The 27,286-nt window shown below is 41.5% G+C and overlaps 1 protein-coding gene across 3 annotated transcripts in view; it reads right to left on the reverse strand.

Moving 5' to 3' along the window:
- ACSL6 (acyl-CoA synthetase long chain family member 6) overlaps positions 1 to 27,286 on the reverse strand; it is a 231,806-nt gene that overhangs the window by 187,935 nt on the left and 16,585 nt on the right. Inside the window, exon 1 of one of the 3 annotated variants that reach the window (XM_075856444.1) lies at positions 9,371 to 9,530. The exons of the other annotated variants lie outside the window; for them this stretch is intronic. The gene's annotated coding sequence lies outside the window, so the exon portion shown is untranslated. Of the gene's footprint in view, positions 1 to 9,370; positions 9,531 to 27,286 lie in introns of those variants that run through there. 3 annotated transcript variants of the gene reach the window in all.

Here is a 27,286-nt window from a genome sequence, read left to right on the forward strand (position 1 = left end):
CAGGGACCTTGGGCAGGGGTTACATTGGTATGTTATTACAGTGCAACCGATCAGGAGTGTGACAGTCTATGTAACCAGTGCACTATTTTCTGGCTCCTGGTTGGATGGAATGAATGCCGCTGCCCTTCCTGAAGTGCGTGCCATTAATCCCTCATGTTCTGTATGTGATTGGCTTCTGTCACCTAAACCTCTCTGACCTGCCCTGTATGTAATGTAAATGCTGCAAGACCTGAATATTATATTACATATGTACATAAGTTCTAAAAGCACAAACTAGATTCAGTCTTGTTACAGAAAGTTTTCATATACTATAGGATGTATCATTTGTAACGCCATTTGTACAGTAAATCAGAACTAATCTCTATTATTAGGTGACAGAATGTCTTGAATTAATGTAGAATATGTCATTGAGAATCTACAGTGTCACTACAAATATTATATTTCCAGAAAATGTATTATGCAATTCAGTAGATTTAGGGCAGATTCAGACGAACGTTGCGTTTTTGCACGCGCAAACAACGCAGCGTTTTGCGCGCGCAAAAACCACTTGACAGCTGCGTGTGTCATCCGTGTATGATGCGCGGCCTGCGTGATTTTCGCGCAGCCGCCATCGTAGAGATGAGGCTAGTCGACGCCCGTCACTGTCCAAGGTGCTGAAAGAGCTAACTGATCGGCAGTAACTCTTTTAGCACCCTCGACAGTGAATGCCGAACACAATATCGAGAAACCTGTTAAAAAAAAAGAAAAAGTTCGTACTTGCCAAGAACTTCCCTCCCGGCCGTTGCCTCTCTTGACATCGGGCCCCACCTCCCTGGATGACGCGGCAGTTCATGTGACCGCTGCAGCCTGTGCTTGGCCTGTGATTGGCTGGAGTCAGAACTTCTTTTTTTTTTTACAGGTTCATATATATTGGGATCGGAAGTCACTGTCCATGGTGCTGAAACAGTTTAACTCTTTCAGCACCCTGGACAGTGACTATCTCCTGATGTCGCGTACCGGAATTTTTTTTGCCGGGTTCGGCCAAAACGAGTTCGGCCGAACCTGGTGAAGTTCGGTTCGGTTGTCCGGGTTCGCTCATCTCAAAGACACTCCGTTTGGATGTTTGGAAACAGAAAAGCACCACGTGCTTTTCTGTTTACATTCATCCTTTTGACAGCTCTTGCGCGAATCACGCAGTTCGCACGGAAGTGCTTCCGTGCGACCTGCGTGGTTTTCACGCAGCCATTGACTTCAATGTGTGCGTGATGCGCGAAATACGCGGAGATATTGAGCATGTCGCGCTTTTTGTGCAGCTGACAAACGCTGCGCAAAAAGCACGGACTGTCTGTACTGCCCCATAGACTTGTATTGGTCTGTGCGTGGCGCGTGAAAACCACGCGGCCCGCACGGACCCAATACACGTTCGTGTGAATCCCCCCTTAGTCTATGCCATAGACTTTGAAAGGAGTGGCAGGGCACATGCCTTTCCACTCCTCCTGGCTGCGGGCTTGTGGCTACTGGGAACAGGGGACACAGGACCCCAGTTGTAGCAATCAGTGGCGCTCGGCTGTTTCCGTAATTCTTGTAATTCGGCTGTTTCCGTAATTGTGATGTCACCACAAGGAACTCTTTTCCTCTGTAACTGGGGCGACTATGAATGTTCCAGTTACCGTGGAAAACTGCATTATATAAACTGTGCCCCCTGAGTGCCACACACTGTGACCCCTAAATATAATAACTCCACACACACTGTGCTCCTGAATAAAAAAAATTGCCCAAACTGGGCCCCTGAAAATAAAATTCCTACAATGTGCCCGATTTTCAAAAAGTGCCTACACTGTGCCCCCTGAAAAAAAGAAGACCCACGCTATGACCCCTGAATAACAAAAGACCCAGTAAAGAATGCTTACCTCCTATGTACCCGCTCCGTCATCCACCTTGGCTCCTACTGGCCGTCATCGTGAAACCTGTGTTACAGAGTTGGCACCAAGCTGTGGTGCAGGGAGCCTTCAAAGACTACCTTGCACCCTGTAGCACCGCTATTACATTCAATTGTATCTGCATTTTCGGATGAGGACTTTTTTTTATCCACAATTGAATGATAGGAAGGAGGATTGGGTTAGTATCCCACCTCTCCCTAGTTCTGCGAATCGGCTATTATTTTAACAACTAATTCAGGGGAACCCGAGAAGAACCCGCTGCATCCCATCCTTGACGACACATATTATATATCAAAATGAATTAAACAAAATGAAAAACCCATTCTAATGCTTTATTTTAGTGTGGATTTGCACATTTAAAAAAATAGAGACCTATATATTTTTGTACAATTTAGGCTTGCTTCACACGACCGTTTTTGGTCCGTGAGATATGGACTGTACATCGGCCGTATTTCCCGGATTGAACACAGTTCAGGGAGCTGGACTCGTAGCATCATAATCATCTATTATGCTGTGTCACTGCTTCCCCGCAGGACTACTGTCCCTTACTGAAAACATGATTACAGTATGTCGGCTGGGAAAATCCACATCTCAAGGTCCGAATACACCCTTGTGAAGCAAGCCTTACCCCTAATGAAACGAAAAAAGGAAAAAATATATTAATATAAAACAAGGTATGAAAAATAGCCCTGAGTCACAGAAAAAAAACACTGCAAAAATAATTTTGTTAGTGCAAAAAATAAGGGTTTATTCACATGGTGTGATCAGATTGCGTTTTTTCTCCGGTTTTTGGTTGATTTCATGAAAATCACTGCAAAACTGCAGCAAAAAAAACAATTTGACCACACTATGTGAATAGATCTTAACCCCTTAACACATTGTCATGTACATGTATGGAGCGAAGTATGGAGCGCGCTCATGGGCTGAGCCCTCTCCATACTTAGCAGGTGTCGGCTGTGTAATACAGCCGACATTTCACTGCAACGGGTAAATCAACGATAACTTTGACTCTGCCTGTTTAACCGCTTAGATGAAGCCTTTGTATCACAGCTGACATCTTGTACTAACGGCCAGAAACAGAGATAACTCTGATCCTGGCCGTTTAACCAGTTAGATGCCGGGGTCAATAGCAACCATGGCATCTAAGGCGTTAGAAAGTGGGGGTGAACCCCTCTGACAGCCATGATTGTCATGGTAGGCTGGGGGCCTAATAAAGGCCCCCAGGTCTGCCATATTTGTGCTACCAGAGGCAGGGCTTAATAGGAGTCTGTCAAAATCACAATATACTGCAATACATTAGTACTGCAGTATATAGTGCCAATGATCCAACGATTGTTTGTTTTTTGTTTTTTTATTCTCAGTCCATCTAGAGGACTTGAACCAGCAAACAGTTAAGTAAAGTTTTTTTCATGTCCAAAAAAAATTAAATACTAAAAGTTATTAATAGTCTATTAAAACATGCGGCAAATTGTGGTTTATCGCCATGTTTACCACAAAATTGCAGGAAAATGCAGAAATTTGACAGCATCATGGGAATAGACCCTTTGGACCAAAACACATGGCAATTATATGTACAAAAGAACACTTGATTACAATTTTTAATGCTCCTCCACAACACCAAGATGGGGAATTAGCAGGAGGAGTTGCTTAGTTACTATTAGAAATAACTTCGAAAAGACCGTGCCTGTCTTACTACAGCTGAACATTTCTTATGCCTAGTACACAATACTAAAGAACATCAGAACACAGTGGGGGGAATTTATTAAGACTGATGATTTCATAAGCAAGTTTTAATCTAAATAAAGATGGAGTTAGATGTGCTTAATTTATTAAGAAGCACACGCCTCGTAATTAATGAGGCGCATGTTTCGCGGCCCGTGCGTCAGAAAGTCAAATCTAAGCTGGTAAAGTTTATGCCAGTTATTTTTGCATAAATTACAGTACAATAATTAGTGGCCACACCCACTCTTTAAAAAGAGGAGGGCATGTAAAAAATAGAAAAGTCACATAATTTTTGGGCAGAATGTGATTTTTCTACGTCAGAAAACTGGCGTAGAGGGTTTCAAGTTTCCGCCCAGTACATATCTGCAACTAATTTGTATTTTAATTTTAGTCTCTATGTAAATCCAATTCAACAGCCAAGATACTCGGACTTGCTTCAAGATACCTTTGAGTAGGCAAAAGCAGAGTTTTTGTATACTGGACTACATTGCCGGCTACCCACCATGAAATGAGGTCAATAGAAGTTTTCTACAATTGGCCTGTGGATTTGTACTGCTCTCATCCCCGGGATAATTAAACTGATGCGGAATGCTCATTAATTTTGGTTTACCAGGCCGCTCTGTGCATTTACAGATTTCCATCTGTCTCCATATCAGCTGTCCTACATACTGGATTCCTGGACAGCCATCACTGCTCCCTTTATTTCACAATATTCCATATTTAATCGAATAGACTCCAAATCAATATTGACAGCGCTGCATGGGAAACCCTTCAGACAGACAACAAGCATATTATAAGTGACAACAGAAGTGAATGTCATACCACATTGTTCCTCCCATCTGCGGTTACACACTGTAATATCAGCACTTACTGGATAAACTCCAGATAACACCACAAATTCTGCGTAGTCACATTTATCCAAGTTACGTCTGTGCCTTTATATAAGACTAAAATAATAAAGTATAAGGGCCTGTTCACATCAGCGTTCGGTTTCCGTTGATGGGACCTTTCCGTCGGAGGAACCCATCAACGGAAAGGCAAACGGAAACCATAGCTTTCATTTGCATTACCAAGCTATGGTTTCCGTTTGCATTTCCGTTGATGGGTTCCTCCGATGAAAAGATCTGACGGAACCCATCAACGGAACCGAACGCTAATGTGAACACACCCTAGTATCTAAAAAGCACCATTAATTCAACTTATAGTATTACAGGTTCACACAAGTCAGAATAGTTGCAGAAATATCTGCGACTGTCACTTGAAGAAATCCATGCACATGCTGCAGAAACCATCTCATTCACATTTATGGAACAGATTTTCAGTTGCAGATATTTTTATAAAAAATCTTCTGTATGCATATACAATAATAGTTACAGATTTATTTTTTTAAATTTCTATCTCATCAAGTTTTCATTAGTGATGAATGCCACCACAATGGAAATTAAGCATTACACAGTGCTCATTCTAATCAATGGGTTTTCTGTGTAAGGTTGCTTTCACACAAGCGTAATACGGATCCTTTTTTGTGCCGATATTACAGACGCAACACCCGGACCTCTCCAGGTTCATCTGAACCGGAGTACCATAGGCTTCTATGGTGCTTTAACTCTAGTTCTCATGTATGGCTGGAGGTCCAGGTGTTGCGATCGTAATGCTGGCACTAAAAAGCCCCCGTATCATGTTCATGTGAAAGCAGTCTAATGCAAGACAGATCCTCCAGTGCAAGAGACGCTCTTTGTAACCACTCTACACTATCGCCAAGAGATGAGGATCCTGTACAGGGCGCCCTCTTCTACTAACTCAGAATTCACTAACAGGGTATATGAAAATAGGTTTTCTAAACTAGACAACCCCTTTAATTAGGTAGATCTCCATTCTCAACACTATGTTAACCAAAAAGAAAAAATGGTTTTGTGAAATGTAAGAAACACACCATTACTTACTGCTTTTTTGCCACGATCCTCTGCTCGAATGGATCCTGTGGGACTAAACCGATCAATAGTTGCGTATGAGCCCCAGGACCATGTGAACAATGGATATTTCAGGGAAGAAGTAACACTGCTCAGCAATGAAAGACATGTTTGCGATCTGCTCTGGGCTCAGATGTTAACTTCTTGTAATATCCGTCCTTCAGCAGGTTTTTTTTAGTAAGGGCAATTGGTGGCCTCCTGTCTGTGGTTATGGACTCTGTGTAAGTAACCACGTGGCAGGCAGCTACAGTAAGTGTTAGAATTCATGGAGAAGTACGAGGGTGGTGTACTAGTGTTTTATGCTTCAAGCATGACTCATGGCTTCTACAGTAAGATGGCATATAGGTGATAACACACAAACTCTTTCTATTTCTAATGCTTACTCAGATCAGTAGCTGCTGATTAAAAAAAGTGACAGTGGTCTTCTTGTCCATAGCAACCAGACAGAGTTCAGCTTCCAGTTTTCAGTGCCTTCTAAAAAAAGTTGGTGCTTTCCAGGTGTAAGTTATTTTTTTCTAACAGCAGAAATGAGCTGATAACAAGAAAAACGTAAAGGCTATGTACACATTTGACATCGTTTTTTTTTTTTTTAAATTAAATGGTGTATCAGTGTGATACTGCAACTTTGTAATGACTTTTTATTAAAAATTATTTTTACTCTTAGAGATACAGCTGCTTTGTATTCTGTATACAGAGCAGCTGTATCCTTTGCTAAGACCTGAATCCGTCAGGTCTGCGGGACTGACGGGTTCAATGTCAGCGGGTCCTGCGTGTCAGATCGAGCTGTTAAAGATCACATGTAAGTTCATAATTTAGAGACAATTCAGAGACATGGAGGACCCACTGACACTGAACCTATCAGTCCCGCGGACCTGAAGGATTCAGGTCCTAGCGTACGATACAGCTGCTCTGTATAGAGAATACAAAGCAACAGTATCTCAAAAGGTAAAAATTATTTTTAATAACGTGTATTTTGGAAGTTGCACCAATCACACTGATGCGCGATTAAAGCAGATCACAGCATTCAAGAAGGGGGGACTGCACTTTGATCGCGTCACAGAAAATGTCTGCGAAGCGATCAAAGCCCATAACTTGTATGGCCAGACAGCCCAGGGTCCATTGAAGGACCCCAGGGCTGTCTGAACATATTTCCTGTTGTCAGGGCATGCTTAGGTATGCCCTAACAACTGCCTGTGTACAATCAGTACACAGGCTAATGTACTGGCATATAGATATATGCCAGTACATTACAGTTAAAAAAATCAAAATCAAAATGAAAAATCCCTTTATGGGATTAAAAGAAAATGTAATGAATGTAAAAAAAAAATTCATGATAAATAAAAATAAAAATAAAGTAAAAAAAAAAATACAGATATACACATTTTTTTTACAATAATTAAACTTTTTTTAAATATAAGTCCCAAAACATGAAATAATATAGACATATTTGGTATGGCCACGACCGTAACAACCTGTACAACAAATGTATAACATTATTTATGATGATCGGTGTATGGTATAAAAAAAATAAATATTAAAACTGCAGTGGAGCTGTTTTTTTTCTGCATTTTCGCCAAAATAAAAATTGATATAAATTAAATGATAATGTATTTGTACCAAAAAATGGTACCTACATAAAGTACAACTCGTCCCGCAAAAAACAAAGTCTCATACAACTACGTCGTACAAAAAATAAAAAAGTTATGAGCGTCGGGGTGCAAAGAGGGAAATATAAAAAAATAGTTCTGTTCTCAAGGCCAAAATTGGCCGTGTCCTTAAGGGGTGACGGTCCTTTTACACCGGCCAATTATTGGGCAAACGAGCGTTCACAAAGCGTTTCTTCCCAATAATTGCCCTGTGTAAACAGGGCAACGATCAGCCGATGAACGAGCAAACGCTCGCTCATCGGCTGATTGTATCGTCTAGGCAGCATAAAATATTATCGTTGTAGGCAGCACATCTCAATGTGTAAACAGGGAGATGTGCTGCCGACATGATTGAAATGTATGGCGAAGCGCGATCATAGTAACGATCGCTCGTACCCATACTAGTTCCTTGTGAACGGAGCAAACGAGCGCCATCAACGAGCTGGCTCAGTGTTCGTTTACACGGCCCAATTCGGGCCGTGTAATATCACCTTTAGATGCAGAACCAATTTAATCCATGTTCACATCTGCGCTATGAAATAAATTTGTCTATTCCGTCATAGGAGCAGAAAAACAGAAATGTTGTGTTTTCTGTGACAGATCCTGACAGACATGGCGCCTGACTGACCACATTGACTTTAATGGGCTCCATCGGGTTTCTGTCATGGTATCCCTCATTTTACCTGAAAAAATAGTGCAGCAACGCAAATGTGAACACAGCCTTACAACTATTTTTAACGTTTTGGTGCATTAAATAAACTAAAAAAGTTGAATCTATCACAATACAATCATTTTTATTCAATATTCATTCTACAGTTTTGAACTTTCCAAAGTAGTATTTATACAGTATATTCACAATTTTCAACTCACATCCCCATAACTGTATGGGCCTCACGACGCTCCCTGATATTGTAATTAATACAAATATACTAGCCAGCTATGACGCAAGTGTTAATTACTTGTGAATATTCATGAACTCATCATCCGCGTTGCGAATATTGCACTGGGCGTTGCTGTGAGTGGACAAGCTGTGGACCTGATAGCCCCTTTATAAATAAATATGCATATGCCTGATATGTAAGTAATGGAGCAGTTCCTTGCAACAGCAAAAAAGCCAGCAACATTGTATTTTCAGGTCAGTGGCTCCGAATATAAAAAAATAAAAATTTCCCTTTGAACTATCAGGACCTTGCATGTTGAGCCATCAACCTGTACAATCTAAAGTGATGTATGACGCTGTAGGCTATGTGCTCTGCCCCCTATGTGCTCTATCCTGCGGGTACACTTATCACATACATTTTTATTTTAACTGACTAAATTCTGTGCACAATTTTTAGCACTTTTCTTGCTGTTGAGATCGCTCTGAAATAATAAACTAATTTGTGTGTAGATGGACTTAAAAGATAGAAAAGTTGCTGCTGTGCCCGGTTTCAGCACTTAAAGAGGCTCTGTCACCAGATTTTGCAACCCCTATCTGCTATTGCAGCAGATAGGTGCTGCAATGTAGATTACAGTAACGTTTTTATTTTTAAAAAACGAGCATTTTTGGCCAAGTTATGACCATTTTTGTAGTTATGCAAATGAGGCTTGCAAAAGTCCAAGTGGGTGTGTTTAAAGTAAAAGTCCAAGTGGGCGTGTATTATGTGCGTACATCGGGGCGTTTTTAATACTTTTACTAGCTGGGCGTTCTGATGAGAAGTATCATCCACTTCTCTTCAGAACGCCCAGCTTCTGGCAGATCACGCTGTGACGTCACTCACAGGTCCTGCATCGTGTCAGACGAGCGAGGACACATCGGCGTTTGCAGGTAAGTAGCTACATCGACTTACCTGCTAACGCCGATGCTGCTGCAGAATCAACTGAAGCCTCTGGTGCCGATGTGTCCTCCTAGCAGATAGGGGTTGCAAAATCTGGTGACAGAGGCTCTTTAAAGTCAATAGCACTGATTTGTACAAATGTATTTCTGTCTACAAGCAGGCAAATTTCCCTATCAATCAAAAAGCTCTGGTTCCAGAGATGATTTTCTTTCCGGCAGCATTTTAAGGTTCAATATAATTTGCACAGAAATGAAAAGGCATTTATTAAAGAGCAGTTCTCCCCAATCGCAATTTACCTGGACTTAATATTGGTCTCGTATACTATTACAGATGCTCGGTCACAACCACTGACGACGGCAGCCCAAAGTTCTGAATGCGATATTCATTCTCAGGTTTCTGCATGGTCATACCATCTTCCCCTTCCTTCTCTGCTTGTGTAATTGTCCCAGTAGCTGGGGCAGTTCTGTGCATGATCCTGGAGCTCAAGGTCAGCAATGCTACAAATGTATAAAATTCTATTTGGATACAAAAATGTTGAATAGTAAGATTACTTTTCTTAAAAAAAATAATTATACTGTTTTCGCTTAAAGGGAATTTGTCACCAGGGCAAACTTATTTCAGTGAAGAGAAACCAGCATGTTTTTCCTGAAAGGCCACCCTATATGCCATACCACCTAACTGTCCTAATTTTAAGGATTTTGCCTGGAAAACAGGCACAACGTGGGGGTGGTTTATGTACATTTGCATAAAAGTGAGCAATATCTGTTTGTTTTGGGGCGTTCCTCTCAGATCAGGGTGGGGCTTAAAAGTGTCCTGTGAATGGTTATCAAAAAGTTGGGAGGCATGTGTATGCTAAAAATCGCTAATAAAGTGGTGAAAATAGATCGTTTTTTTAAAATAAAAAGCACTGCTGTCACCTACATTATAGCGCCGATCTCCTTATGTAGGAGACAGGGCACTTATAATGTAGTGACAGAGCCTCTTTAAAGAGAACCTTTCACCTGCGCATACATGTGCAGCTAGGTGCAGCATGTAATAGGCAGGGCTGCACAAACACGGTCTCACTTTACATTTTTTTCCTATCTTCCTCCGCTATTTACATATTGGTGCCGTTATATTTGGTGCCCAATATGTAAATAAGCCCCTGAACTGTCACTGGGGCGTTTCCATATAACTAAATGGCAAGGGGGCGTGATCTCTTCGCTCTGACATTGTCCAATCAGCTACGGACAGTGTCAGGGCGGCTTGCGCTGTGTTCCCTCCCTCGAGAACACGCACAGACAGAGAGCGCACTCTGCAGAACCACCAGCCTATGTGTTCTCGCTGGGGGGGAACACGGCGCATGCCGCCGTGACACTGTCAGTAGCTGATTGGTCAATGTCAGAGCGAAGACATCACGCCCCCTTGCCATTTAGTTCGATAGAAACTCCCCATTGACAGTTCAGGGGCTTATTTACATATCGGGCGCCAAATATAATGACACCGATATGTAAATAACTGAGGAAGATAGGAAAATTATTTCAAGTGAGCCAGTGTTTGTGAGGCCCTGACCATTACATGCTGCATATTTATGGACAGGTGAAAGGTTCTCTTTAAGGCAGAAAGACCCACAAACAAGCAACAACTGAAGACAGCTGCAGTAAAGGCCGGGCAAAACATCACAAAGGAGGAAACACAGCGTTTGGTGATGCCCATGGGTTCCAGACTTCAGGCCGTCATTGCCTACAAAGGATTCTCTACAAAGTATTAAAAAGAAAACATTTTATTTATGGTAATTTTTATTTGTCCAATTACTTTTGAGCCCCTGAAATGAGGAGGCTGTGTAGAAAAATGGTTGCAATTCCTAAACGTTTCACACAATATTTTTGTTCAACCCCTTGAATTAAGCCTGAAAGTCTACACTTCAATTGCATCTCCGTTATTTCATTTCAAATCTAATGTGGTGGCATGCAGAGCCCAAATCATGAAGATTATGTCACTGTCCAAATAATTCTGGACCTAACTGTATGTATGAATAAATAAATATATATATATATATATATATATATATATATATATATATATATATATATATATATATATATATATATATATATATTTATTTTATTTTATTTTTTTATTTTTATTTATTTAGCCTTTGAGTGCATTAAGCACATGAAAAGACAAATAATCTTTCTTTAGTGAGAAAACAATAATTACTGGATAGTAGAAACTCAGTAGAAAACATTCTCGGGCAAAAACTGTTGGAAGGGTACACGACCCACATACAAGAGCCAAATGGCATGGATATTGCCCTCTAGCGGTTGAAAAAGAAAATGCTTTGGAAATATTTGCAGCCCTACACTTAGTGGAGTCATCTATCAAAATCTGAAAGATATTTACACCCCCTGGAGAACAGCATCAAAGATCTATACCTTGTGCTTTTTTTTATATACCTTATTTCGCATAAACCAAATGTATGATTAAATAAAATATTATTACAGTATTTTTTAACGTTCGAAAATAAAAGTAATGAATTACATACATAATAAGTAAATATATTAATATAACATTATTTGGTTAGTTTTATTGAAATACTAGGCTCAAGGATTTAAATGGAACATGCATTCATTTTATTTAAGTATTTTTTTTTTACTAAGAAACATCTTGAACATAATATTTACTCTATAATCATCTAAATTTTATGAAATGAGTTAAAGAGGCTCTGTCACCAGATTTTGCAACCCCTATCTCCTATTGCAGCAGATCGGCGCTGCAATGTAGATAAGAGTAACGTTTTTATTTTTTTAAAAACGAGCATTTTTGGCCAAGTTATGACCATTTTTGTATTTATGCAAATGAGGCTTGCTCAAGTCCAACTGGGCGTGTTTAAACACATCGGCACCAGAGGCTACAGTTGATTCTGCAGCAGCATCGGCGTTTGCAGGTAAGTCGATGTAGCTACTTACCTGCAAACGCTGATGCTGCTGCAGAATCAACTGTAGCCTCTGGTGCCGATGTGTCCTCGCTCGTCTGACACGATGCAGGACCTGGGGCAGGAAGTGAGTGACGTCACAGCTTGATCTCTCGAGAACACGCTGTGTCTGCACTGCCAGAAGCTGGGCGTTCTGAAGAGAAGTGGATGATACTTCTCGTCAGAACGCCCAGCTAGTAAAAGAAGTAAACACGCCCAGATGTAACACACATAATACACGCCCAGTTGTACTTTTACTGTAAACACGCCCAGTTGGACTTTTACTGTAAACACGCCCAGTTGTACTTTTACTGTAAACACGCCCAGTTGGACTTTTGCAAGCCTCATTTGCATAAATACAAAAATGGTCATAACTTGGCCAAAAATGCTCGTTTTTTAAAAATAAAAACGTTACTGTAATCTACATTGCAGCGCCGATCTGCTGCAATAGCAGATAGGGGTTGCAAAATCTGGTGACAGAGCCTCTTTAAGTCTGATCTTGGTAAGCTTCTATCATTTCAGGTATACACTTATTGCATATGTCCCTTGAATTGGACAAATATTGTTCCGTTCATAGTTAACTGTAAGGTGCCCATACACACTAGATAAATCTTGGCTGAACCTGTTGACGATCTAATGTTTATGGGGGCCACCCGACTTTCCCCTGAATGGTTTGGATTTCATAAAGACCGGTCCTTTGTTCCCACGGGAGATAAGCTGTTGCCTGAGATGTCTGCCAGCAGCTATTTCCCCTGACATAAACATGCGTGCTCCACCAAGGTGAACATGCATGTTTATGTGGGAGTTGAGAGAAATAGTCAATAGAAATCATTTGTGGCCGGCAATACGATTGCAAAGGACAATAGCAGTATTGCGTTTTTTTTCCATTTCCCCCAGAAACAGTTAATAAAAGTTAATCAATAAGGCTTCGTTCACATGTGCGTCGGGCTTCCGTTAATGGGTTTCGTTAGACCTTTCCGTCAGGGGAACCCATGAAAGGAAACCAAACGGAAACCAAAGCTTCCGTTTCCATTACTGTTGATTTCAATGGTAATGCTTCAATTGCAAATGGTTTCCGTTTGTCTCCGTTCCGTAAGGTTTCCGTTTTTTTGGCTACACTATTGATTCCGCCCAAAAAAACTGAAACCTTATGGAACGGAGACAAACAGAATCCATTTTCAATGGAACATTACGATTGAAATGGTTTGCTTTTGGGTTCCGTTCATTGGTTCCCCTGACTAAACGGTCTAACAGAACCCATGATTGGAAGCCCGACGCAGATGTGAATGAAGCCTAAGTTATATGTACCACAAATGTTGCCATTAAAAAAATATAACTTATCCCTCATACATTTACGTTGACAAAAGAAAGTTATGGCTCTCAGAATGCAACGAGGCAAAAACGAAAAAAAAAAATTCTTGCAGTTCTGGAGACCAAATTAGGCTTGGTCCTGAAGGAGTTAAGGGTATGTTCACACGGCAGCGTCCGTAACGGCCAAAATTACGGGGCTGTTTCCAGGAGAAAACAGCCCCGTCATTTCAGCCGTAACGGCATGTGCAGGCGCTTGAACGCCGCGTCCCTTACGGACGTAACTGGAGCTGGTTTTCCATGGAGTCCATGGAAAACGGCTTCATTTACGTCTGAAGAAGTGACATGACACTTCTTTGGCGCGGGCGTCTATTTACGCTCCGTCTTTTGACAGCAACGCGTAAATATACATACATACATTTTCGGACGTATATCGAGGCGTAAAACGCCCGAATTACGTCCGTAAATAAGCCGTGTGAACATACCCTAAGAGTCTAAAATGTTTTTAATACTTTTACATGATCACTGCTCTGACTGCTGCAACTACTCCTTACAATCGCAAGACAGCTTACATTTACAATCCAGTGTGAATTGCCTATTCACATCTGCATTCGGCTTTCTGTTCTTCTGCTCCATTAAAGGAACAGTACAATGAAAATACCAGAAGCGCGGTTCCGTTGAACGACGGAGACAACCGGAGCCTGACAGAGCCCATTGATGGGTTTTCGTCGGGTAGTCCTTGGTTTTACTAGAAACGATAGTGCAGCATTCTGTGCTATTGTTTTCGGTATTTTCAGCTGGATCTGCGATGGAGGCCCCTAACGGACTCTCCAATGCAGATGTGAACAGGCCCTAATGCATGATAAGTATAACGCACTGGATCACTGAGATCAGTACAACAAACCAAATAGACATGGTTATAAATCAATTGTAGATAGTATGAGACCCAGCCGCAGTGGGGAAACCCTTTCTGTGCAATATATCGTTGTCCTATACATTGCAGAGACTGGGCGGTCATGTGTGCACTCAATGCAATGGCGCTCACTTCCGTGGATGTCTTATTTTATTTCCAAATACATATAATTTAAAAGCCCTTTTATTATTAATGAATAAAAGGCCTTAATAAAAAAAATATATTATCCTAGATAACTCCATTAAGAATGAGGATTAGAGTTGTCACCCAGAGGCCTGGCCATATAATTATCCTGAATAATTACTATACCATACAACATATTTTACTCGCGTCTTCCTTTAATGTGAGAACAATACAAGGCTTACCGCAACACTTTATCAAGAGCAACAGGCAAGTTATTCAGAAAAACAACATAAAAAGCTCAGCTAGCTCTATGTACTTGATGGAATAACATGTACAGAGACTATATAAATTCTTACCCCTCATGCAGACGACCATTGTGCCACTCGGCCCATTTTTAACGGCATTCGAGTGCCACCCGATAGTCTCCATGGACCCATTCACTTTAGCGGGTGAATCGGGTCCGTAAAAATGGACCCGATGCTCCGATCCGAGGAAAGATAGTTCTATCTTTCCTCGGATCACTGACGGGACTCAGGCGGCGCACACGAACGTGTGCATGAGGTTTTACACATTGTTTTAATGAAACTATGTATCAAGAATTAATAAGGTGACATGGAGGTAGTTCTGTTATTAGCCCCGTTCCATGTTACTGCCTGATAATAAATGATGACCTACGTAGCATTGTCCAGTAATGTCTGTAGGACTCTTCTATACGTATGGGGACTCTTCTTACCATTATGTTTATTCTGCAATGAGAAGGACTGATTCTCCCAATAGACATTATATTGTTCTCATTTTCAGCGCTGCCCAATGTCCATGCCGTAATTTGATGCTACACCATGGATCTGCTTTAATCCATTCTTTATGGAAGTGCATTACAAACAATTCCCTAATATATATCTATTAAATAGCTTGTAATTGTATTCTGCCCTCCTTGTGCCACCAGTAGAATACTGCTTCAGCGGTGTTTAATTCTTCTGCAACTATCAAATATCTCAAATTCAGACTTATCAGTCCATAAAACCTTACTGCATTTATACTACCTTTTGTTTGTCTCCTACTTTTTGCTTGCCTTCCAAATGTATGTTAGTAAGAATTAGGGGACTGTTGGAAGGGACTATAAGTGGAGTCAGACTACATAGGATTTTTTTATAGCAGCTAAAGACACAATATAAGATGATTTTAATTTGCAAAGTTGTTTCGTTTTTAGATGCATTGGAACACTAAAAAAAAATGTGGTTGCGTAGGTGGACATAACCTGTAAGTACCGTTTATCTGATCCTGGAAGTTTTGTAGTTCTACCAGATATAATTTTTTAACAATCCAAACCATTGTTCGATTCTGAAACAACCCCTTCAAGTTTTTCAAAGCTCATGTTTTGTTTTTAGTTATTTTCCATTAATGTTTCCCTTCCTTATAAAAGTAGATTATTTCATATCCTGCAAAATACTGTATCTCCTTTATCCATTTTATATACACATAAGACAGAATGTTAAAGCAGTTATGTCAGCTGAATATGCTGCCCTATGTGCCGCATATTTCATCTACAAGTTTAAAAAAAAAAATTGTGCTGTTTGGCTAATAGGAGTATTGAAAGAATACAGCAGACTTACAATTAGGAGTCCGGTGTATTCATGAGGGGAGCACTCTGCCCGCCTCCCCCTGCCCTTCTCTGCGTTGACTGACAGGATACTGTGTGCACATGCATAGACGTCAGCCGGTCAATCACCGGCCTGAAGGTGCCATTTTGGACAATAGAAGTACGGACCTATATGTGTATAATGTTCCCCTTACATAGGGCAGCATATTAAGCTGACAGATCCGCTATAAGCTGTATATGCACATGGGAGAAAAGTGCCATATTCTGGTGATAATCTAATGTGTATGGGGGCAAGCTGACTGCCCCTCTATGTTTGCATGTTTTGGCCATTGGATTTTAACATGCACAATTATTTGTTCCCGGGAGAAGATAGCGATGGCACGAGTGTATGGCAGTTGCTTAACCCCCTCTCCCTATGCCAGTAAACATGCATGCAGTTGTGCATGTTTAGGGTGTTTTCACACGTGCAGGTTTTGGTCAAGTTTTGTTTAGGTTTTTTTATGCAGTTTTTGAAGTCAAAACCAGTTGTGGATCAAAAAGTGAGGGAAAGTATAAAGGTCGGATACTACTTCTCCTCTCTATTTGAATCCATTTGTGGTTTTGGCTGCAAAAACTGCGTTACAAAAAGACTGCACTAAACCTGCACGTGTGACTACACCCTTATGATGTTATGGTGGCGTCAGGGTGATAGCTGTAATACAATTTTAGTAAATCTGCCCCAAGATCTTAGAACTATAAAGAAGATTGAATCAAACATTTTACATATTATATCACACATACAGTAATACTACTTCTTGTTGTTCAAGCCTTTTGTTGGCTGTTTGCACCTCACAATTCTGTCTTTAAATTCTGGACAAGAAGAAGGTGACCACACAGCAGCCTGATCGGACTACAAGACAGTGCCACATTCCCTTTACCTGACAACCAGCGAAAACTAGAGAAGAACTGTGAAGCCTTCTGCTGCTTAAACATGCAAAAGGATGGAATTGAGGGGGTGCAAAACAAATGAAGGAATGGGTTGTTAAAAGCAGAAATAGTATTATGTAATGATAATTGATAACAGGAGTATTTTACCCAGACAGTTTAACGATCGCTTTGTATGTGCTGGAATAATTACCAATTTTTTAAAATTTTTTGGGGCTTTTCAAATTATTTTTGGATTTGGATGATTGGGGGTTACTGGTCTGTCAGGCAGTAACGTTTTAGCAATTTTTTGTCAGGGCAGTATAATGTAGATGACAGATTGCTTTTAAGTGGCATTGGACTTCTCTATATGTTGTAGACAGCACTCACATACAATATGTTAGAGTTATAGGCAGACCACTGTGATGTAAAAAAGTTGAGCAGCAACCTGCAAGTGATTAAAAGGGTTTTACCATAATCAAAATGTATCACCTATCCACTGGATAAGTGATAAATATCCGATCGGTAGGGGTCTGACCGCTGGGACCCCACTGATCCCGAGAACGGGCTTACCTTGACAGCGCTTGACAGCTCCATAGAATTAATGGAACGATGGTTGAGCTTGCGCAGTACCACTCCATTCATATGGGGCTCACAGGGATGGCAAGGTAAGTCTGTTCTTGAAATTGGTGCGGGTCCCAGCGGTCCCACTTCCACCAATCAGATATTCATCACCTATCCTGCGGATAGGTAATAAATATTGATTATGGTAAAACCAATTGATTTGACTGGAGAACTTGTTTAATATTAGGCATTTGTCTACATAAAAATATGTACAATAAAATGCGCCAGAATAAACATGTGCTCCATTTTTTATACACACTAATGGTGTACATGTACGCCAGTCATGACGCCGAGTAAGGTAGATAAATGTGTCTAACATGCCTAGCGAATTGTGCTAAATACCACGTGCCAATGTACCACGTGTGCCATTATGATAAATGTGGTGTAATTTGCACAATTTTTACCGACTCTAACACATGTTTGGAGATATATAGGCTGAACTACTAGGTCTAATTCCCAGGAAAGTGTGTGCACTCTGTACTAGTTATTTCAACTGTTCACAAAGTCACAATCACCCTAGAGTTTTGAGCTTATACCCAAATAATACAATTTGTGTATTTGTTAAATACAAGAGTTTAGCTGGACTTAAGAAGATCAGAAGATTAGCTCTGTCCCAGGTGCTAAAGACGCTTGTGACCGTACAGGGCATAAAATATGCAGGACCTACAGTCCAAAGTTCCAATTTTGCATGCTGTTCCACTGCCAAATAATTTAAAAGAGGTAACTTGGTAACTATTAAATATTAAAGGGGTATTTCAGAGTCGAAAAGGTAATCATTCTCTGATCGCTGAAGGAGTCCTGAACCCCCATTCCCCATACTGACCCCCCCCCCCCACAGTGAGGAGTTTGACTGAAGCGGCAGACAAGCATGAACCCGCCACTCCATTCAATGTCTATGAGAATGACGAAAAAGAGGGTAGCACTGTTTCAGTCATTCCCAAAGATTCTTTATTGGAACGGCAGCGTGCATGCTAGATCACCGCTTCATTTAATGTCCTTCTTATTGCGGTTGTGAAGTGAGGAGGAACACGGTTGTTCGGTATCCCCATTATCGCGATTGGTGGGGATCCCACCAGTGGGGCCATCAGAGATCAGAAAGTTATCATCTGTCCTGTGGATAGGTGATCATTTTTTATTCTGGTACACCAATTTTAAGAATAGATGTGAAGTAAATGGATGGATGGAGAGACAGAATGTCGACATGAAGGTCATAATCAGGGCTGGCTCCAGGTATACGTCGGAGCTAGGGTGATAAAATCACAGTTGGGCCCTTATGCCTCATCTTCTTTCATCCACTCAATATACTATAGGCCAATAATGACACCAGTGACGTTTTTGGCACGGTTTTTTAAATAGCCACTATGTGTAATCAATAAACATGTTTTAGAAATAAAAATATAAATAACATAAAACATATTCAGCTCTTTTGCAATGCCACTTACAATTTTAACCCCCCAAAAACACATTATTATGCTATTTTCATATATCAGGCTTAATCACATAACGCAAAAGAAGAGGAAGAGGATATCAGATATTGCCTATTCTCAAACATAGTGTATATTGCTGAAATGAACATTGTTTCAGCAGTGAGGTGCAATCTTGCAATTTAAAAAAAAAAATGTAGGGCCATTTTGCCATACACATAAGTGTTTAACCCGTTAGTGACCGGCCCATCGTGTTTCTACGTCGGTCACTAACGGGCCTTATTCCGATGCCATAGACTTTTTACGTTGCGGCATCGGAATAAGTAAACAGAGCAGGGAGCTGTTAAATCTCCCTGCTCTCAGCTGCTAGAAGCACACGTTTAACCCCTCAGATGCGGTGCTCAATAGCGAGCACCGCATCTGAGTGGTTTTGGAGAGAGGGAGGGAGCTCCCTCTCTCCCCCACCGACACCCAGCGATACGATCGCCGAGTGTCTGTGTCTCTAATGGCAGCCGGGGGTCTAATAAAGGCCCCCAGGTCTGCCTGGAGTGAATGCCTGCTAGATCATGCCTGCTAGATCAACGGACAGGCAGTAATACACTGCAATACAAAAGTATTGCAGTGTATTATAAATGCGATCGCAGAATCGCATATTATAGTCCCCTAATGGGACTAGTAAAAAAGTGAAAAAAAAGTTTAATAAAGTTAATTTTAAAAAAAAATGTGAAAAAAAATGAAAAACCCAGCTATTAAAAAATACAACTTGTCCCGCAAAAAACAAGACCTTATACAGCTATGTCGACGCAAAAATAATAACGTTATAGCTCTTGGAATGCGACGATTGAAAAACGTAAAAAATAGCTTGGTCATTAAGGTCCAAAATAGGCTGGTCATTAAGGGGTTAATTTATATTAACTTTTATTATGAAATAATTGCAGAAAAAAAACAATTGCCCCATTTTTACTTACAATATTTACAGATCATAAACTATAACTATTGTGATAGCTGTATTGTACATGTTGTTATTTAGGCCTCATGCACACGACCGTAGCCATGTGCACGGCCGTGATTTTGTGGTCGGCCGGCCGGCCATGGAGTGTCAGCCGTGAGCCGCCCGCAAAGTGCGGGCTGTGCACATGGCCGCGGCCATTATTTTCAATGAGCCCGGACCGCAGAACACGGCCGTAATAAGGCTCCGGGGCCATACACGGATCGTGGAAACGACGGTTGTGTGCATGACGCCATAGGAATGAATGGGGTCGCAATTTTCCTGTGGATTTTCGGGGGAATTGCAGCCACAAAAGCATGTTCGTGTGCATGAGGCCTTACTGTTTTGTGATGTTTATTTAATACATTTTGTAACAAAAATGTGTTTAAATGTGTTTATTGTAATTGTTTTTACGAAAATATTCTTAATTTTTGCCTATTTTTTTCACCTATATTGTACTGAAATATAGAATATATCTGTATATATATAAGTACATTATGCCTGCGACGAAGAATACTACTAAGGTATTTAGGCAAACAAATAATTTAATAGATAACAGTGCAGCCTGTGTCTTGCGTTAGTGCTTCTGCCTCCCATACAGCAAGTCCTAAATTTGAGACCTGGCAGAGACCTGGTAAAAAGAGAGACTGAAATTTTTTTATATATATATATATATATATATATATATATAGAGAGAGAGAGAGAGAGAGAGAGAGAGAGAGAGAGAGAGAGAGAGAGAGGCATCCCCCAAGCTCTGTCAGAGTGATGCAGGGCAGAGAGAAGCAGTGCGTGCTCCCTTCTCCTGCGGGCCCCGGTATTTGCTCAACCGTATCGGGTGCTGACGTCGGCCCTCGTCGTAGTTATATTATATATGACCAGTCGTCATCCTACCAGTCACCTCACAGATGAATGAGGATTTAGACAGACTTGTATCTGGGCCAAAGCACAAAAGCTTTTAATGCCATAAAAATAAACTGCTTATGATGACATCACTTTATTCAGTATGTATAAACACAACAATAAAGAAGAATCCACTGAATTATTCTGCTGATTTCTTGTTGGAAAAGGGCATGCAGGCTCCCTCACACAAAGAGTTGCCTGAAATACCTTTTGCTATGAGACTTAGATTAGCAATTCTTAGGGCATGCCCCCACGTGGCGGATTTCCTCCGCAAGTGTCCGCATCAATGCCGCACATAATCCGCATTGCGGATTACGCTGCGGATCTGCCCAAAATGTGCAGTAAATTGATGCGGACTAGCTGCTGCGGACTGCGGAAAAAGTGCTTCCCTTCTCTCTATCAGTGCTGGATAGAGAGAAGGGACAGCACTTTCCCTAGTGAAAGTAAACAAATTTCATACTTACCGGCCGTTGTCTTGGTGACGCGTCCCTCTTTCGGCATCCAGCCCGACCTCCCTGGATGACGCGGCAGTCCATGTGACCGCTGCAGCCTGTGATTGGCTGCAGCCGTCACTTACATTGAAACGTCATCCTGGGAAGCCGGACTGGAGACAGAAGCAGGGAGTTCTCGGTAAGTATGAACTTCTATTTTTTTACAGGTTGCTGTATATTGGGATCGGTAGTCACTGTCCAGGGTGCAGAAACAGTTACTGCCGATCGCTTAACTCTTTCAGCACCCTGGACAGTGACTATTTACTGACGTCTCCTAGCAACGCTCCCGTAATTACGGGAGCCCCATTGACTTCCTCAGTCTGGCTGTAGACCTAGAAATACATAGGTCCAGCCAGAATGAAGAAATGTCATGTCAAAAAAGCAAGACGCATCCGCAGCACACATAACATGTGCATGACAGCTGCGGACTTCATTGCGGAATTTAGAATCTCCATTGAAGTCAATGGAGAAATTCCGCCATGAGTCCACAACCAGTCCGCCACTGGTCCGCATCAGACAGAGCATGCTGCGGACACCAAATTCCGCTCCACAGCCTATGCTCCGCAGCGGAATTTTACGCATCGTCTAAACGAACACTTCTAAATAGAAGTGGAAGTCAATGGAGAAACGGCTCCGCTGCGGATTAACGCTGCGGAGTGTCCGCAGCGGAATTCAAGTGAAATTCCGCCACGTGTGAACCCAGCCTTACTCCTCTAAGGCCCTGTTCACATCACATCTTTGCCCTACATTTAGTGTATAGGGCAGGAAAGTTCCTGACGTACGAGCTAAATGTGTCCATAGGGCTCCATTAGTCCGACAGAGGCAAAAAGAGTGTCCTTTTGGCCTTCCGTCTGGTTGTTAAACGTTGGTATACCTTTTTTTTTAAAGTATATAGTAGTGTAGTAGACAAAGTTATTCCATACAACTGGATCTCGTAAAAAAAAAACATTTACCGGCAGTATTTTGGTCAGTATTTTCCTTCAGTATTTATATGCCAAAACCACTAGTGGGTCCAAGACACTAAAGAGTTACAAATCTTTACATTATACTTTTTCTCTATGTATTTTCACTCCTGTTACAAATACTGATAAAATATACTGATTTACACGAGCGTGTGCGTTTTGCGCACGCAAAAAATGCGGCGTTTTGCGTGCGCAAAAGGCACTTAACAGCTCCGTGTGTCATCAGCGTATGATGCGCGGCTGCGAGATTTTCTTGCAGCCACCATCATTATGACACTCCGTTTGGGTGTTTGTAAACAGAAAAGCATGTGGTGCTTTTCTGTTTACATTCAGAGTTTGACAGCTGTTGCGCGAATCACGCAGTTCGCACGGAAGAGCTTCCGTGCGAACTGCGTGGTTTTCACGCACCCATTGACTTCAATGGGTGCGTGATGCACGAACAGCGCACAAAGATAGGACATGTCGTGAGTTTTTTTCAGCGGACTCACGCTGAGCAAAACTCACGGACTGTCTGCATGCCCCCATAGACTAATATAGGTGCGTACGACATGCGTGAAAAGCACGCGTGTCGCACGCACGTATATCACACTCGTGTAAACGAGGCCTTAGGCCCCTTTCACATTTGCCTATTTTGGTCAGTATTTTTATTAGTATTTGAAAGCCAAAACCAGGAGTGAAACAAACACTGACAAAATGTACGATAAAAAGATTTGTACCTCTTCCATGTTATGGACCCTCTCCTGGTATTGGCTTACAAATACTGAAGCAAAATTTTGACCAAAATACTGCTGTGGGAAAGTGGCCTAACATAGGACTAACAACATGAAAAAATGAAAAAATTTTTACTAAACGTTTCGCTCACCTCATAACCACCACGCTATGGTTGCGTTTTCCAATGCGTTTTTCATTATACTTGACTGATGCAAATGGTTGTGTAATTAATCCGAACGCTGCAGGTGCTTGTAGATGCTCCTAGACTAGTCCTGTGTCGACTGCAGGCAATTTGAAGCAAAAAATGGTGTGTAGAAAAGGCGGATCCAGCACTCAAATATTAAAAGTTCCAATTTTATTTAGGTCATGTTAAAAACAAGGATAAAACAAAATCCCGGGATTTTGTTTTATCCTTGTTTTTAACATGACCTAAATAAAATTGGAACTTTTAATATTTGAGTGCTGGATCCGCCTTTTCTACACACCATTTTTTGCTAACATAGGACTGTCTGAATGAGGCCTAACTTGTTAGGGTATGTTTACACATGGCACATTTGTTGCAAAAATTTTGGCGACTGTCCCATTCATCATAATGGGACAAGCAGAAATCCATGCACACACTACAGAAACAATATCATTCAGATGTATGTGATGTATATAATACACTCCTCAACATTAAAATTGCAATACCAAGAAGGAAAAGTTTTGGAATTGTGCAAATCACAGGATCGATATTCATGTCAATGACATGTAAATGATAAAAAAATGGAAACAAAATATTCCAAGCACCTTGATTTATTCAGTATCGAGTATGAGCGACACGCGCAGAAATACACGCACTTACATGTCTTGGCATGCTATCAATGAGGTTATTAATGGTTGTCTGAGGAATGTTATGCCACGCTGAATGCACTTGGGCACGCAAATCATCAAAATTGGCTGCTGGTAGCTCCCTTTGCAATTGCCAATCAATGATGTCCCAGATGTGCTCTATGGGAGACAAGTCTGGAGACGCATGGTAGCACATTTATGCCATACAGATTGCTCATAGTAGCATGCGAAACATGCGGCCTGGCGTTGTCCTGTTGAAAAAAAACGGTTACTGGGACTCTTTGGAGAAATGGACGTACCACTGGTTCCACGACCACATCAATGTTACGCCGAGCTGTTAGCGTACCTGAAATGAAGATTAGAGGGGTCCGGCTATTGTACATTATGCCACCCCACACCATAATCCCTACAGTAGGACCAGTGTGACGTTTCCTTGTAAAGACCTCTCCATGGCGTTGCCCATGTGGTTTTCAGACCAATCTCCGCCTATCATTGCATACGAGACAAAAGCGGAACTCATCAGTGAAGAGGATAGATCTCCATTCCAGTCTCTATTGCCATCTTGCTGTGGACCATGATAGCATTTGAGAGCAGCGGTGTGTGGTCAATGGAACACCTGTAGCTGGACGTCTGTAGCCCAATGTCATTCAAACGCCTTCTGATGATTTGTGTCGACATTGGTTGCCGCCCTAGGCTTGGGACGTGACATCCAATTTCACTTGCAGTACAGAATGGATCACTACGTGCCATTCTTCCAATCAGACGATCTGTCTGTGCAGAGGTTCCCTTCCGCGCACATCTTGCGGTCATTCCTGTTCGTTGTTCTTTCAACCTATGGGACACACAACATTGAATAGTGCTGACAACTCGGCCTAGTTGTATAGCGATCTGCCGGAGTGATAAACCAAGGTCTCACAGTCCCTCAGTTTGCGACAACCTTAGCTTCCGTTTCCCTCACCATTGATCTCAATGCTGACGGAAACATCTCGAAAGGTTTCCGCTTGTCACCGTTGTCACAAAGTTCCATTGTTTTGACGGAATCAATAGCGCAGTCGACTGCGCTATTGGTTCCGTCAAGAGCAATGGAACCCTGTCACAACTGTGACAAACGGAAAACTTTAGCAACATTTCCGTCACCATTGATATTAATGGTGAGGGAAACGTAAGCTAAGGTTTCAGTTTGCCTTTCTGTTGAGGGGTTAACCCGACGGAAACCTCAGACGGAACCCCTCAGCGGAAGGGCAATGCTGATGTGAACAGGCCCTTAGCGACACTTGCTACTTCCCCAATTTGCATAACCTTACGGCTTGCAGTTCCTGGTGTTGCAATTTCAATGTTGAGGAGTGTACATATAAGTAATTCATGGGTCTATAGGGGAAGGCATTAGTAGGGCATTTGCAGCTCTTTCATCCTCATATAACCCTAAATATTGTTGTCAGTGACCCTGGTTTTAGCTAAAAACAATGTATGCAAAAACTGCACCCAAACGGCACAGACAAAAAATCCACAATCACTGTTATTAAGAATAGATTAACTCTCCTGCCGGAATCGTACCGGCCTATTTCACTGTTGAATACTGACGTCAAGCTGCTGGCCAAGGTTCTGGCCGCAAGACTGATGAAGGTAATGAATAGTATAATGCACCCAGACCAGACCGGGATTAAAGAATGTCCGCCGAGTCCTTGCTAATTTACAATACTGGAAAGTGTACGGTAAGAAGGGTGCTATCCTCTCAATCAATGCTATGAAAGCTTTCGATACAGTCGAATGGCGTTTTCTTTTTAGGATTTTGGGTTGTTTTGGTATCGGGGAAAAATTCATAAATTGGATTAAAATACTGTATAGGCAAACACAGGCCAGAGTAGGCAGGAATGGTCAGACAACAGCTTACTTTAACTTAGAAAGGGGAGTGCGGAAGGGTTGTCCTCTATCCCCTCTTTTAATTACTTTAATAATTGAGGTTTTGGCAATAAAGATAAGAACCTCTGAGAATATAGTGGGTTTTCAAATGGGTAATAAGGTCGATAAAATCTCGGATCGCTATAGACTTGAGTCTATGTAGGGATCCGTGAAAGCAGAAGAATATAGGACATGTTCTATTTTTCAACCCTTCACACGGTCCATTGAAACAACGACCGTGTGGACGGCCCCATTGAAATACATGCGTCCGCGTGACACCCGTCGTTTTAACGGCCGTCACACGAACATATTCAATGCTCGTCTGAATATGCCCTAAATCAGAAATGAGAAAAATCACATATACTGTACAATTAGTCATCATTAGGGCTGGTCCACACGTAGCGGAATTGCTGCGTTTTTTTCAGTCCAGAATTGCGGACGGAAAAAATGCAGCAGAATACAGTAGCACCAAAGTGGATGAGATTGAACAAATCTCATCCACATGCTGCGTAAATACTGAGCGGAAAAAACGCTCAGAAATGGACCTGCGGTGCAGAATTTTATTCCGCAGCATGTCAATTGTATTTGTATAATTGCTGCTTATTTGCTGTGGGTTTTCCCCATTGAATTCAATTGGAGGTAAAACCCGCAACAAATAGCAGTTGTACAAAACGCAACTCAGAATAAAAAAAACCACTATACTTACATACCTAGGAGTCTGTGTTTCTTCCTCCAAGCCGACCTCCTGGGATGTCGCTTCATCCCTTGTGACCGCCGCTGCAGCCAATCACAGGGTGCAGCGGTCTCCTGTGATGAAACGTCATCACGTTAATGCAGCAGTTTTCTGCAGTTGACATTCCAGGTGAAAAACTGCACCACAGTTTAGTGGGCCTTTTCACCCGGAATTCCCTGCGGCGCACAGGGCGGATACGCTGCATGCTTTTATGCAGCGTATCCCTCCTTGTAAACACGGCCTTAGACTGAAGCTACGCAAAGACTTTTAGTAGTAAGACTTTTTTTTTCTATATCCTATGATCAAACACTGTTTTGATGCCGTTTTTGAGCCAAAGCCAGAAGTGGATGTAAAAGGAATAAAAGGTATATAGAAAAGATGCATCTCCTTTCTTTTATATCCAATTCTGAGTTTGGCTAAAAAGAGTGCACCAAAAACTCCATCACAATTGTGTGTATGATCCTGGACTTAACGGCATTAAAAAATGCATGTTAAAAAGTCAGCGTTGTGTAAAATGTAACAGCGGTTTTTAATGGCATTTTTAGCTGCCTTTTTGGTGGCGTCCTTATTTATTTTGTACAAAAAACGCCACACAGTGTTTTGAAAAAAAAGGCCACTGACCATAAAAAGCAACAAAAACGCCACAAACTGAAACACGGTAGTGTTTGTAATGCATTTTATAATTTACTGCAGATTTCAATGTAACATCTGGTCACACTAAAAAATGCATAAAAAATAACATTTAAATCTCCATTTAAAATGCCATTAAAAACTTGCAAAAACACAGCAAAACGGATTCTATTCTCTTCTGGCTTCCCTGTAGGACTTAAAAAATGCCAGAAAAAGCAT

Source organism: Rhinoderma darwinii, chromosome 3, assembly GCF_050947455.1.
Source record: "Rhinoderma darwinii isolate aRhiDar2 chromosome 3, aRhiDar2.hap1, whole genome shotgun sequence".
Taxonomy (NCBI): Eukaryota; Metazoa; Chordata; class Amphibia; order Anura; family Rhinodermatidae; genus Rhinoderma; species Rhinoderma darwinii.